The following is a 15631-nucleotide window of genomic DNA, read 5'->3' on the forward strand; positions in this document are numbered from 1 at the left end:
AGATCCCTGGTTAGTTCTGCTTTGTCAAATAAAGGTCAATTCTAGCTGCCATTGGCAGGATGCTTCAGATGACCTTCGGCTTTCAATTCTTGACCTCGACTGTCTCTAAGCCATGACTCATGGTGACAAATACTGCAACAAGATTAGTTAAGAAACTGTAAGGGGATGAGTGGGGACTAAAGTCATCATAGCCAATTCCTTATCAAATCTATGGAAAAACATTTTATTATTCATCAGTAAAGATGAAGCACTTTTAGATAACAATAATTTCACAAATTCTGTATGTTCTGCCGGCGTGTTTCAGCTGCCCGTAATTACAGGGTAATTACTCCAGGAAGACACACACCACACGATAAAAGGAAAACCCAAAAGTTTTTATAAACAGAAAAACAGAAACAGCTCCCTTTTTCAATCTCAAAGGGATTTTCTGGTACACACAAGGCACAGGTTAAATGCAATCCAATTGCTCACCCAATAACTGGGAAATTGAGTCCAATTCTAAAGTCCAGAGAGTCCACACACAATCTTGAACAGCACAAAAACCACGATCTTGATGAAACAATGAATCAGATAAACTGCCATGAGGCTAAAACACCAGGTTGCACTTTTATCTGTAGCACTAATTACAGCAGCCCCACCCAACCACAGGTGGCCTCATTTTCTCTTGTAATAATCCTTCAGTTGTTGTTTCCTGTGCATCACTCTACGCATGCGTGGATGTGTCATTAATTCTTGTTCAGAATCCAAGGATGAATCAGATGATTGATCTCCTCCTGGGCTGTCTGCCAAACTCCCCTCTTCCCTGTCACTCACGCTTCCTTGGTCAGAGGAGGCTTTGTCGGCAGATTCCATCGGGAACAAAACACGCCTGCGGCATGTGGATGTTTCCCCCACATCCACCTGCACATTCCTTGGGGCAGGAGCTGGGCCAGAGCTAACCACAACACTGTAATGAGATTTTTTGGACCTTTAATTTTGCACCTAATCAAGTATCATAAATGTTAGTAGTAAGAGTTAATATACAGAGTTCAATACTTTTGTGAAATTAAAGAATCATTTAATGTTATCAATGTTATCAAACAAATGGTAAACTTTGGTTTTGGTTAGTATGGTGGTTTACAAAATGAAACAAACATTATAAATATTTGAAATACCCCAGGAGTTTTTCAAAGGAAGGAGTTAGAAATTAGTAGTTACAATGTTAGCAATGTCACCAATGATGCCTGCTTCTATGGGCAGATTATGTCCAAAAATATTAATGAAGGAATGATAGATGTAAAACAAATTTTGCCTGGATGTGGAAATATTAGAAACAAAAAATCCTGGATAATAAAAAAACCAAACAAACTGTGGATTAGAAGAGAAGGGAAATAAAATGGAAAACAAATGACAAGCCAAGAGAATGACTCAAATAAGCACTTTCTATTGAAAATTGGTTGTTGATTAACATTTTGAAAATTAACGTGGAAGTACAAATGATAAACCAAGAGAATAACCTGAATAATACCTTTTTTACTAGATTCCCAGTAAACAGTCTTGTTAAAGCGGTCAAAGAACCCTTGGCAATGAGAAAAAGAAAAACAGAAGAGAGATCAAATCCGACCACAACATCTGAAATCCAATTAATAAATAAATACCAATATACAGGTAGTCCTTGTGGTCCGTATGATCACAATTGAACCCAAAGTTTCTGTTGCTAAGACTTTTATTAAGTGAGTTTTGCCCCATTTTATGCTCTTTCTTGCCCACAGTTGTGAAGTGAATCACTGCAGTTGATAAGCACCATGGGGCACAACAACTATCCCAAATATGAACCAGTGGCCAAGCATTAGAAGTTTGATCATGTGACCATGGAGATGCCGCAAATGTCGTAACTGTGAAAAACGGCCACAAGTCACATTTTTCATAGTAACCAAATGAACTGTGATAAGTCGAGGACTACCTGTACAGTAGTCCCTCACCTATCGCTGGTGTTACGTTCCAGACCTGGCCACAATAGGTGAAATCCGTGATGTGGAATTTATCGACTGATAGTACTTATTTAAGTATTTATATTGTAATTGTTTGGTAGGTTTTCATTGTTTTAAGTGTTTATAAACCCTTCCCGCACAGTATTTATTTTAGATACAGTATTTAAATACAGTATTTACAATTTTAGATATATATTTTTTTTAAAACCTGCCGATCGAGTTCAGCGGGCTGTTTAAATCTGCTGATCGACTTCCTCAGAAACCCGCGAACCAGCGAAGATTCGCGAATGATTTTTCTCATTAATATTTCTTGAAAACCCGCAATGAAGTAAAACCGCAGTAGGTGAAGCGCAGTATAGTGAGGGACTACTGTATAATGAACCCTAATTCTGTTGACCTCTGCTTTTCCACCAGGCATTTGCCAAATGGTGAGCCAAGTCCTGGTTTTGTTGTATCAAATTATTTTGTTCACTTCCTCATACTATTGAACTGCTTTTGAAAGATGGATGTTTGATTTCTCCTAATGTTTATTTTTATTGTACAGTAAAATAAGAATCACATTTTGGGCAGTAATAAACACTCAAAATAAATAAGTAAACATAGTAAGAGTGGATCTTTTACCACTGTTTCCAAATATTCCGTTGTACCTGAATTCGTGCCTTTTGTTCCATCACACAGTGTGAGTGCCTTTGACCTAGAAAGTAATAACCGAGATTAACCTTTCAGGAAAGCTAAAATAAGTCACTTGCTCTTTTTTTTCCTTCCCCTGACCAGAATCATGTTATGTAAACTCAATCTGGGGTCACTAGTCTCTAGTTCAACCTAAAACAGCACATATAAGCCAAAGCTTACAGCCAAGTAAACTTACAAACAGAAATCAATTTTCAGACTTCTAGAACAAACAATCTGGGGTGAATAGAACACAGAAGAGAACTGAAGTAGACCCAGAGACAGGGTTTGAGCAATCGGTACTTTTATTCAGCTCAGAGAATAAGTGACAGCTCAGCAAGGTAAAGTGACGATTCAGCGAGTACCGACTGGCTCTGCAGGGAGAAGCCGCTTCTTTTATACTTTTGCGGTTCCCGCCAAAGCGAGAGCCGGCCGCGTCTGAGCCAATCAGGAGCGACTTCCTGCTTGGGCTCAGACAGCGCTGGAAAAGAGGAACAAACTATTTACAGCGTTACAAGGTAGCCATTTCAGGATACAACACCCCTCCCCTCATAGTTGGACCCATCCATCAAGAAAGCCACGTGACGAAGTCGTCCAATCGGTGAGGCCTTCGAGACTCTCGCGCTGACCTGCGCAGTCCATTTTCTCCTTCGCCACTGACTGTGGAGGATGGCTCGCCGCTGTTCTCCCGGTGCGGCGGACTAGGCCTGGCGGGCCCAACGAAGGCCTCGGAGGACGAGGATGGCTCGGCGTCGCTGGATGGTTCCCCCTGGCCCGATAAGTCTCTCTGCGTGTTTCTTAGTTCGGGCAATGTATAAAAGTCTGTTGAGGGGGGAGAGTCCGAGTCAGCGGGTTGTTGTAATTGGTTTTCAGTTCGTTTCCGAATGTGGTCTATGTGTCGTTTCCACAAACGACCATCCTCCAGTTTAACAATATAAGTCTTGGGTGCATTTTGCTTAACAATAATTCCCTTCATCCAGTTTACATTTCCATCAAAGCATTTTACATATACATTTTGACCCAAATACATTTCTCTCTCTGGTTTTATGCACATTTGGTTATTATTCAAACAGAACCTTGGGTTTAACCTGTCTAGTGGTGACCTCAACTTTCTCCCCATCAATAACTCTGCAGGGCTTACATGTGTGTGCGAGTTAGGGGTAATGTGCTGGGTTAATAAGAATTGGTCCAAGTTCTGTTGCACATCTCCAGGGCCTGACCTGTGCAATGCCTCTTTTGCCACCCTTACGTAACGTTCTGCCAACCCGTTAGCCCAGGGCGAGTAAGGCGAGATGAGGGCATGTCTGACCCCCAGGCCATCTAGGAATAATTCGAATTGCCTGGCTGTTAGTTGTGGTCCATTGTCAGACACCAATAGATCAGGGCAACCATGGGATGCAAACAGTCTGCTCAATACCTTGATAGTGGCACTTGTGGTTATGTTGTTCATTGCTATTATTTCCAACCATTTGGAGAAAGCATCAACCACTATTAGGAAATACTGAGACCCCACTGGGCCAGCAAAATCAATGTGGATCCTAGACCAAGGGCCAGCAGGCTGTTCCCACTCAGCCGGAGTTGTTTTGGGGGGATTGGGCCTAGACTCTTGGCACGGGTCACACTTTGAAACCCAACTTTCAATATCAGCGTCAAGCCCTGGCCACCATAAATGCCCCCTTGCTAGGCTCTTCATCCTGACAATCCCAGGATGGCCCACGTGTAACATTCTGAGTACCTTTTCCCTTAGGCGTTTGGGGATGATCACTCTATCCCCCCACAGCAAACAACCTTTTACATATGACAATTCAAGCCTTTTGTTCTTAAAATCACACAATTCAGGTTTAACAATATCATTTTGCCATCCCTTTAGAACACAGTTCACTACTTGTTTCAGGATTTGGTCTTGCTGCGTGTGTGCAGCTACCTCTTTTGCTGTGGTTAGTGGGTTTTCCTCGAGTTCTATCATTAGCACGTCTGTGGTTGGAACAGGGTCTTCTACCAAGTCTGCTATGGGGCATCTGCTGAGGCCGTCTGCATGATTGATTTCCTTCCCCCCCTTGTGGGTGAGCTCATACTGATACCCAGAGAGGAAAAGGGCCCATCTGATTAGTCTTGGAGACATAAAAGGTGGAGTGGGCTTGTTGGGGGCTAGCAGGCCTAGTAGGGGTTTGTGGTCAGTGACTAGCTCAAAATTTCTTCCAAAAATGTAATTGTGAAACTTCTTTACCCCTGCCACTAATGCCAGAGCCTCCTTGTCTAACTGGCTATAATTTCTCTCCGTGCTGGTCATGGTTCTTGAAAAAAATGCTATTGGGGCCTCTGTCTGATTAGGTAGAACGTGAGCTAGGACTCCTCCTATGCCGTACGGCGAAGCGTCGCACGTGAGCCTAATGGGTAGTGAGGCACTATATTGGACTACTACACTTTTAGAAGTTAGTAAATTTTTTATTTGAGCAAAGGCTTCACGTTCAATTTTCCCCCATGTCCAGCGGGCTTCCTTCTGGAGTAAACGATGGAGAGGCTCTGCTACTGTTGCCTTCTGCTTTAAAAAAACGGAATAAAAATTAAGGAGGCCCAAAAATGCTTGCAACTCACTCTTATCTCGTGGCTCTGGGGCTTCTCTAATTGCTCTCAGCTTCTCAGTTGTGGGGTGGATACCTTCCTTATCTATTTTATATCCTAGGAATTCAATACTGTTAGTTCCCCAGACACATTTATCAGGCTTGATTCGTAACCCTTTGTCCTGTAGCCTCTTAAGTACTTCCCTTATTCTTTTGTTCACTTGTTCCTGGTTTTCCCCTGCAATTAAGATGTCATCAAAATATGGGATGGCCCCATTTACCCCTGACAATAGGCGTTCCATGATGCTCTGGAATATCCCTGGGGCTATGCTCACCCCAAACTGTAACCTCGTGCATTTGAAAGCCCCCCTGTGCGTTACAATTGTTTGAGCGTTTGCTGTTTGTTCATCGACCGGAAGTTGCTGGTAAGCCTGCGCCAGGTCGATCTTTGCGAACCTTTTCCCCTCCCCCAGGGAGTGTAAGAGTTGTTGCACAACCGGAATGGGGTAGGGGTGGTGTTGGAGTGCCTTATTCAGGGTTGATTTGTAATCAGCGCAAACTCTTAAGGAGCCATCTGGCTTCAGGGGTGTCACTATGGGAGTTTCCCATGGCCCCTGTTCCACAGGGACCAAGATACCTTGACTAATGAGTTTGTCCAGCTGTAAGTCTAGCTTGGGGAGAAGCGGGAGGGGAACCCTGCGAGGTTTCAGTCTAACTGGTGGGACCTTGGGGTCAATAGAGAAAGATATGGGGGTTCCCTTATACAATCCTAAGGTGGGGCTGAACACTTCAGGGAATTCTTTCACAAAGTTAGGCATAATATCACAGTTTACATTACACACACCCGAAATTTCAATCCCCAACGGTTCCATCCATGCTAGCCCTAGCAGGGAGTGTTTGGCCCCCGTCACAATAAGCATGGGAAGGGTACATTTGACATTCTTAAATACAATAGGTACATTTGCAGTTCCCAGGACCGAGATTACCCCCCCTTGGAAGTCTCTGATCACCAAAGAGGTTTGAATTAGGTCAGCCTCAGACACATTAGGCATATATAGCTTAAATTTTTCCCAGGGCATGATGGTATATCTCGAACCCGTATCTAGCTCCATTGAGCAAGGCTGGTTATTTAGCAACAACGAGATAACAATTTTAGCCCCCTTTTTGGTTGCCGTGTTATTCACGGAATATTGAGAGTTACCTCTATTGTAGTCTCGGTTAGCGGTGGGGTAATTCCTTTGACCCGAGTTGCGGAACGGTCTCCTTTCTCGCGATTGGGGGTGGTGGTTTTGGGGTCGCTGGTATTGTTGTGTGGCAAAAGTTTCTTCTGGTGCCGTTGCCCTGCATGCGATGGCGATGTGGCCTCTCCGGTTGCAACGGCGGCAAGTGGTGTCGCGGAACGGGCATCGATGGCGCTGGTGATTTCCCCGGCAGCCCGCGCAGGGGGCTGGATGAGTAGCTCTAGGGTGTCTCGGTTGGTCTTGCAGGAGGAGGCAGTCGTCCCCGTTGCTAGTTAGCTGGCCGCGGACGTCTGTTCCCATGGCGCTGGGAGACTCGGCGTCGATTTTGGCAATGGTTTCTCGCCTTCCGTGCTCTTTTAATTCTCTTGCCGCTGCGTCGGCTGCTTCCGCGGTTTGCGCTAATTTGATTACGGTTTGTAGAGTCGGCTCATCTTCGGTGAGGAGTTTACTTCTCACTGTGTGGTTCTTCATGCCGAAAATCAAGGCGTCGGTGAGGCGAGCTTCCGGATCTTGAAACTTGCATTGAGCGAGTACCGTTCGAAGCCGCGTTGTGAATTGGCTTATCGACTCGGTTTCTCTCTGAGCCATCATGTGAAATTGATGCCGGTAAACCACGGCTGGTCTGGTTGGTTTAAAATGGCTCGCTAGTTTCTGTTGAAGGACGTCCCACGCTGTGGCTCTTGCTTGTTCTGGTTCGGTGAGAGTTTGGGCAAGTCTACGGATCTCTGCGCCGCAGTAGTTTAGAAAAATAGCCCGTCTGCGATCGGCTCCGGCGTCCTGCATTCCCGCCGCCTCGAGGAATATCTCGAAGGTGGCCATGTACTCGTCCCAAGTCATTTTCTCGGCATCGAAAAGTTCTGGAGCCTGGCCGATCTGGATTTTGTCCATGTTGCACGCGAAGTTCTTCCGTTCGTTCGTCGCCAGTGAAGTAGACCCAGAGACAGGGTTTGAGCAATCGGTACTTTTATTCAGCTCAGAGAATAAGTGACAGCTCAGCAAGGTAAAGTGACGATTCAGCGAGTACCGACTGGCTCTGCAGGGAGAAGCCGCTTCTTTTATACTTTTGCGGTTCCCGCCAAAGCGAGAGCCGGCCGCGTCTGAGCCAATCAGGAGCGACTTCCTGCTTGGGCTCAGACAGCGCTGGAAAAGAGGAACAAACTATTTACAGCGTTACAAGGTAGCCATTTCAGGATACAACAAGAACAGAACAGCTATTTCTCTTAGAACTAGAGGTCAAGTTCCATACGACCTGGAGTCATTCTTAATGATCTTGATCATTAAGAATGCATAGGATAAATCTGAGAAAAAGGTGTAGCATCTTATAAAGAAGACATTTAAAATATAGGGCACACTTGATATGCGAATGCTGGGTTTTCAAACATAGTTAGAATAAGTTGAGAGCTTCAAAACCAATTAATAAGAATCAGAGCTATCATTAGCAACTAATCAGTGATCACTATTGTAAATAATGGTAAGGAAGTATGGTAACATCTTGGCTCATTCAACTTTTGTGTTTGCAAGTCCTTGCCAAACAAATTCACAATGTACAGTAATCCCTCTAGAACAGAGCACATACACACACACATACACCAGATCAATGAATACCAGTAACAGAAGAAAAGAAAAATAAATCAATAAATTAAAGGAGTTCTTTGGATTTATGCAAGGAATTGTTTTAATCCATCAAGCAGCAGAATTTATGGGAATGTCTTTTAAAGGAAAAAAATGTTCCATTTCAAAAATAATAATGAAAAGGTAAGGCTATTTGTGCAAGTGAAAGAAGTATAATTGCTAAATGAATTCTTTAGTTGCGTAGTAATGTATTCATTGAAGTTTAAATATGAGTGGTTTTGTATTGTTGCAAATTCTCAATATAGATTATGATTAAGTTATGATCATTTTTAAAAGCACAAAGAAATGGCAGAGAATATATAACAATACCTATTGTTGTCTTTTTACTTCAACATAAGAAGTGGATTTTCACAGTAAAATAGTATGCTTAAAATATATTCATTTTATGTATTTATATCTTATTTAAGTGAAAATGAAATTTAAAATAATTAGAAAAAATGTAAAAACTATTTAAATTATTTTTAATTGTATTTATTGCAAATTTTATTATTTTGTGCAGTTTTTCAATATTGTATTTATCTAGCTGCATAACCTGTTCTTTAATATGTATTATATTAACAGTAGTAATTAGAAATGAAATTTCTTCACCATAAAACCATGCAAAAGAACAGGTAAGATAAGATAAAACAGAAATAAATAGTTATTAAAGCCAACGTTGTTACTAAACCACAGGAACTTCTATCTGATCCAAGAATAAGTCCTTTGGAAATCTTTGCACTGCTTGAAATAACTAAGAATCTATTATTTAAGTGATTTGTCAGTGTGGTTTTATCACACTGATGGTTTAAATTTATTTACAAAGAAATTTGCAATTAGACACAGAAATTCAAACCCAATCTATAGTTACACTGGTTTTAGTGCTACTAGGATTTAAAAGAATCTTCATTAGATTCCTCAGCCATCACCCATTCCCAACCCAACCCAACCCAACTAACAATTATAGCTGTAGGAAAAACAGAAGAAGAGAGGAAATGCTATGTGCACTGCCTTGAGTTCTTGAAGAAAAGGTGGAAGAGAAATCTTATTACCACAAGTGGAACGCAGAGCCATATCAGTGGGCACGTGAACTCAGGTCTGACATGCATGCTGATTTTCAGGCATTCTAGGCCCACTGGGGGTCAAGAAACAGCCTGATTTTAGTATCCGTAGGGAGTGGGGAAGGCTGTTTTCGCCCTCCCCAGGCTCCTAGAAAGGCTCTGGAGCCTGAGTAGAGCAAAAAAATGGCCCTTCCTGTTCAACCGGAACTTGGCAAATTGGCTATTTTCCGCCTCCAGAAGGCTTCCAGGGGGATGAGGAAGCCTGAGGAAAGCAAAAAACAGGCATGTATGGTGTGCCAGGACTGGAGACGGGGTCACATTTATTTATTTTATTTATTTATTTATTAGATTTGTATGCCGCCCCTCTCCGAGGTCTCATAGCGGCACACGGGCGGGCGTGTGGGGGGGGGCTGCATGGAAATATGGGTGTGGGATACAGGTGTGGGATACAGATGGGTGTGGGATACAGGTGTGGGATACAGATGGGTGTGGGATACAGGTGTGGGATACAGATGGGTGTGGGATACAGGTGCCCCCCCCCTTTTGGCATACAAACCGAAAAAGATTCGCCATCACTGCCCTATTAGCTCCCTAAATAAATAAATAAGGAAAGAAATAAACGTGACAGGTCCATATTATGAGTGAGGAATCAAGATTGATCAGTGAAAGAAGATTGGCAGTCTATTGAGTGATGAGAGTAAAAAAGCCAACACTATTAAATAACAAAAGTTCTTGAATATAAGCTTCATATTCTGTTAAAACTGCTGTTGAAGAAGCTTTTGTTGTTCGCATAGCTTCACATCATTCAGCTAAAGCTGCCTTATTAGAGCATATGCAGAACTTCTCTTTAATGTCCCTTTCTCTCAATGGGACTCTAACTGAAACTCTCATTAATCACTGAGAAACTATATGAGCAGGCTATTCAACCAAGCAATCCTTTGTTCAGTGGCTGCATTTTCTATCAGGGGTCAATTCCCACTATTGGGTTTTTGTTTGTTCGGCGGTGGTGGTGGTTTGTCCTTTCCCATTCAGTTTTAAAATGTTTCTCTTTCCAATGGGCTCTTTGCTAAGATGAAAGAATTACTAGAGGTTCCTGCTGGCATTGAGATAAAGCACTTATAGACTCATATATGAAAATACTTTAATACCATGTCTATGCACACTTAATATCAGGAAGGGGAAGAATATAAATTGTGCACTAGCTTTGTCTCCACATGAAGTTAGTCTATCTGAAGAGATGAAGAACTGAATATAGGTAGGGCCTTTTGCACTCAAACCATTGGCTTTCCTGTCTCTACTTCTTTCTAGGCAAAAGCAGGACAGGAAAATATTTTAATTTTATTTTTATTATTATTATTTATTAGATTTGTATGCCGCCCCTCTCCGAAGACTCGGGGCGGCTCACAACAATAATAGAAACAATATAACAGTGAAACAAATCTAATATTAAAAATAAAAACATATATAAAACCCCAGCAATTAAAACCATACAACACATACATACCAAACATAAAATATAAAAGCCTGGGGGAGGATGTCTCAGTTCCCTCATGCCTGGCGATATAGGTAGGTCTTGAGTAATTTGCGAAAGACAAGGAGGGTGGGGGCCATTCTAATCTCTGGGGGGAGTTGATTCCAGAGGGCCAGGGCCGCCACAGAGAAGGCTCTTCCCCTGGGGCTCGCCAAACAACATTGTTTGGTCGACAGGACCCAGAGAAGGCCAACTCTGTGGGATTCATGCGGTAGAAGGCGGTTCCAGAGGTATTTGCATTTTAATGATGCTTACAGCTCATCACTCAAATTGCCTTAGGAATGCCTGAAAAAAAATTGATATTTTTAATTAAAAGGAACTTCTGTGTAAACTGCTGCTGGGCTATAGACTAGAAGATGAAACTTGAAAAATATCCTAGACCAGTGGTGGCGAAACTTTTTTGATTCGCGTGCCAAAAGGGGAGAGGTGCGTGCCCACACCCATAATTCCATGCAGCCACCCCATCCATGCACATCTGACTCCCCCACTCCTAAAACAGGATTGATGCCTGTTTTTCACTTTCTCCAGGCTTTAGAGACTTTCTAGGAGCAGGGGAGGGTGAAAACAGCCTTCCTCATCCCCCTGGAGGCCCTCTGAATGCAGAAAACGGCCCATTTGCCAAGTTCCGGTTGAACAGGAAGGCCTGGTTTTTTTGCTCTGCCCAATCTTCAGAGCCTTTCTAGGAGCCGGAGGAGGGTGAAAATGGTCTTCCCCAACCCCTCCAGAGGCTGAAAACAGGCTGTTTTCCAGTGGGCCCAGAATGTCTGAAAATCAGCATGCGTGCCAAACCTGAATTTGCGTGCCCTCTGATATGGCTTCGCATGCCACATGGCTATACCATCACAGCCCTAAACATACGTAGTCTGTACCAAATGACTTCAATAGTACTTTACAGAAATTTATATGTATGCATCTCAGAAACCAATAAGTGTAAAGCTTCACTTAAGGAACTTGATTTAATGAGGACGACAACAACAGCATGATCCATGCCAAATCATTTATTCCTTTGATTTTAAAAGATGCTATTGGTCATATACTTAAATTTCTCATTACAAGCATATAAAAGCAGTTATGATGGCTGCCTTCAATCCTACAAAAAGTTTTGTTTGAATTTCATTGATCACAGATGTGCTTATTTCAATCTGTTTGTGTTTTCCTACCTGTCTTTTTCTATTCATCAATAATAATAATAATAATAATAATAATAATAATAATAATAATGATGGTGATTATGATGAGGATGATAATAATAATAATAATAATAATAATAATAATAATAATAATAATAATGTATTAGATTTGTATGCCACTCCTCTCCATCCATTCTATTCTTCATGAAAGAAGAAAGAATATTCCTTCTATAAAAAAAATATGTGATTTTGGTATCCCCTTCTGTTATGGGTATGCTGTTGATGTCCTGTTTCCCAGTCATCTGTGGGTTTTGTCCCATTACTTTTTTTTATGAATGAGATAGAATAGAATAGAATAGAATTCTTTATTGGCCAAGTGTGATTGGACACACAAGGAATTTGTTTTTGGTGCCTACGCTCTCAGTGTACATAAGAGAAAAGATACATTTGTCAAGAATCATTTGGTACAACATTTAATAATTGTCACAAGTTACATTACAATAATTCATCTTTTTTACATTCGGCACTCATAATCCATCAAATTATTGTAATGTAACTCAGGATTGATGGTATGCGATATTATATATGTGCTGGGAGTGAAAAAAATAAAAAAAATTATTGGCAAAATATAATTGTCAAAAGTACAAATAAGCAATCAAGAAACAATCAATATTAATATAAATTATAAGGATACAATTATAACGAGTTACAGTCATCATACAATCATAAGTGGGAGGAGATGGGTGATAGGAATGATGAGAAGGCTAATAGTAATACAGTAAAGCCTTACTGAATAGTTTGACAGTAGTGAGCGAATTATTTCTTTAGCAGAGTGGTGGAATAAGTTATCCGGAGTTATTGTGGAGTTGGATGGCCTCAAAATGTTATTAAACAAATAAATAAATAACATCTATTTATTGATTCCCCTCTAGCATGCTGATTCTTCCTTCTGTAGCTTTCCTTAAACAAATACAGTTCACTTTGTCATCCTGTTTCTTAGGATTCACCAAGTTTGTTTCTCTTTCTTACTCCTTTCTTTTAATGAAATATTATTGATTACATTTTGCAGTGAAATAAATTCCTACAGCAGAAGGTTTTGAATAAATTAGCTATAAGATGATTAGCAAATAGAATTTATTTTTCTTCAATCATGCAGATTAGATACGCTATATCTGAAAGTTTGAAGATACCGGAACAGGTTCATTTTAGGGAATCGAAACAACCTGGCAGAACTTTCGAATTGTCACTGTATTCTGCAGAAGTAGAGCTTCTTGGAGAGATTTAAGGTTTAAAGCTCTATCTAGTGGTCAAACAAAGGATTAGCAAGCTGAAGAATTTGATTACTATTCTGGAAAAATTCCTGAATATTATTCTTCATCTTGATACAAAATGAACTTTCTTTCATAGATGTGTTGAAAGTATTTATCACAAAGAATCTATGCACATTTAATTTGATCAATATAAGGAAATACTCAGCATGTCAATGTAAAAACAGGAGCACACCCAATTTTAAAGTTCAACTTTTATCTTGCAAAAAATTTGCTAATTTTGCTATTTCAATATTTACAACTGGAAATAAGCATTCTGTATACTGCATATGAACTATTTTTTTGCATATAAGAAAATTATTCAATCTATTAGTTGGGTATCTTTAACTTTTATGATATGTTATAATGAGATAGATAGATAGATAGATAGATAGATAGATAGATAGATAGATAGATAGATAGATACATAGATAGATACATAGATAGATAGATGGATAGATAGAAAATTTACTTTCAAATAAATATGGATAAATCTGCAGTTTTGATAATATATTGCTAGTATTCAGATTTTACTAACCATTCACTAAACTTAGATTTTGAAATTTAACAAAAGATTACCAAAAACTGAATCAAAACGATGTATTCCATTCTCAAGTTGCAGTATTACTGTATTATGTTAATTTTGCTAATATATTATAACATGGCATTGGACCAGATTACTTATGGGACTGCCTTCTGCTGCATGAGTCCCAGCGATCGGTCAGGTCCCAGCGATCAGTCAGGTCCCAGAGAGTCCCATCAACTAGACAATGTCGCTTGGTGGGTCCTAGGGGAAGAGCCTTCTCTGTGGGGGGCCCGACCCTCTGGAATCAGCTCCCCCCAGAGATTCGTACTGCCCTCACTCTCCTTGCCATCTGTAAGAACTATGCCACCTATGCCACCAGCCTTGGGGTCACTAGACCCTAGCTACTGGCTGAGTGCAATGTATGCTTGTTGTTGAATGTGAATGAATGACTTTTAATGTTCCAGGGTTTTTAGAGTAGTTAATTATATTAATTGAATTTTAGATTTTGATATTGTATACTGTTTTTTATTATGTTATGAGCTGCCCCGAGTCCTTGGAGAGGGGCAGCATACAAATCCAATAAATAAATAAATAAATAAATTAATACTAATCCAGGAACAAGTAACATTAACACTGGTAGAATTTTAGTCAAACTGATTTAACATTGACTTTCTTTGCACATACTAAGTGCAATGATACTTTCAAAATCAAAGTTTGCTGACCAAACCTTAATGATCAGGTTTTCATCTAGAGTAACATTAAACCACACTGACGATTTTCATATAGCACTGCAAGTCAGACAAAGTCTGTCTGTCTGTCTGTCTGTCTGTCTGTCTGTCTGTCTGTCTGTCTGTCTGTCTGTCTGTCTGTCTGTCTGTCTGTCTGTCTGTCTATCTACCTATCTATCTACCTACCTACCTACCTAATTTATATGCCGCCCAACTCCTCAAGCATTCTGGGCAGCTTACAACAAATAAAAACAATATTTAAAAGAACAATTTGTAATTACAAAAACCTAGTAAAAGCCATACATATCTCTCAGTATCTCTCATGGCCAGATCTAGATGGTATCTCATTTGGTCAAAGGCCCCAGGCCTTCTGGAAAAGCCAGGTCTTTACAGCTTTGCGGCAGGCCAGTAGAATGGGGAGGGTATGGATTTCCAGGGGCAGCTGGTTCCCGAGAGCCGGAGGCGCCACGAAGAAGGCCCTTCCCCGCGACCCCATCAGTTGGTATTGTTTGGTTGACAGGATCTGGAGAAAGTTCAAAGGAGTCCTCCTCTGTCTTCTAGGGTGTAGCAGCTTTCCTGAGACTGGCCCCCTCTCACTCTAACAGAACAACTTCTTGCATTCTGAATCAACACCAGGCATTCTTCTTCCTTCCGAGCCATTTGGAATTTTGGGCTGGAATTTGCATCATCATAATACTTGGCTTTGCTAATTAAACCAATCTTCATTTTCCCACATTGTTTTGCAAGCTAAATTTGGTTACCCTGCAGGATTAAGAAGAATAAGCAGTCCTATTTGCCCTGGAGTGCCACCCAGAGGTTCAGGATGTAATTTCTGTCCTCAGGTGATGGGCAAGCTTGTATTAAGAGAGTTGTAGATGCCTGTATATACACACACACACACACACACACACACACACTATGAGAGGCGCAAAGAGCCATGGAAAGATACACGCTTGGCATTACAAGACAAAATAAAAAGATCGGCACATGAATTAGAGAATAAACAAAAATATACGATATCACCAGGTGAGCAAAAGAATGGAAATGGGCTGGTCACATAGCAAGAGGAACTGATGGTCGATGGATCAAGGTAATCTTAGAATAGATTCCACTTGATGAAAAGTGTACATGAAAGAGACCTAAAAACAAGATGGATCGAGGACATCAGGAGGTATTGCAGGCCCAGGTGGCAAAAGAAAGCTCAGGGCCATATTGGTTGGAAACATGAGGAAGAAGCCTTCATCCTGCAGTGTAATAGACAATGGCTAGAATGATGATGATGAAATAGACATATTTATA

Source organism: Erythrolamprus reginae, chromosome 1 (assembly GCF_031021105.1).
Source record: "Erythrolamprus reginae isolate rEryReg1 chromosome 1, rEryReg1.hap1, whole genome shotgun sequence".
Classification (NCBI taxonomy): Eukaryota; Metazoa; Chordata; class Lepidosauria; order Squamata; family Dipsadidae; genus Erythrolamprus; species Erythrolamprus reginae.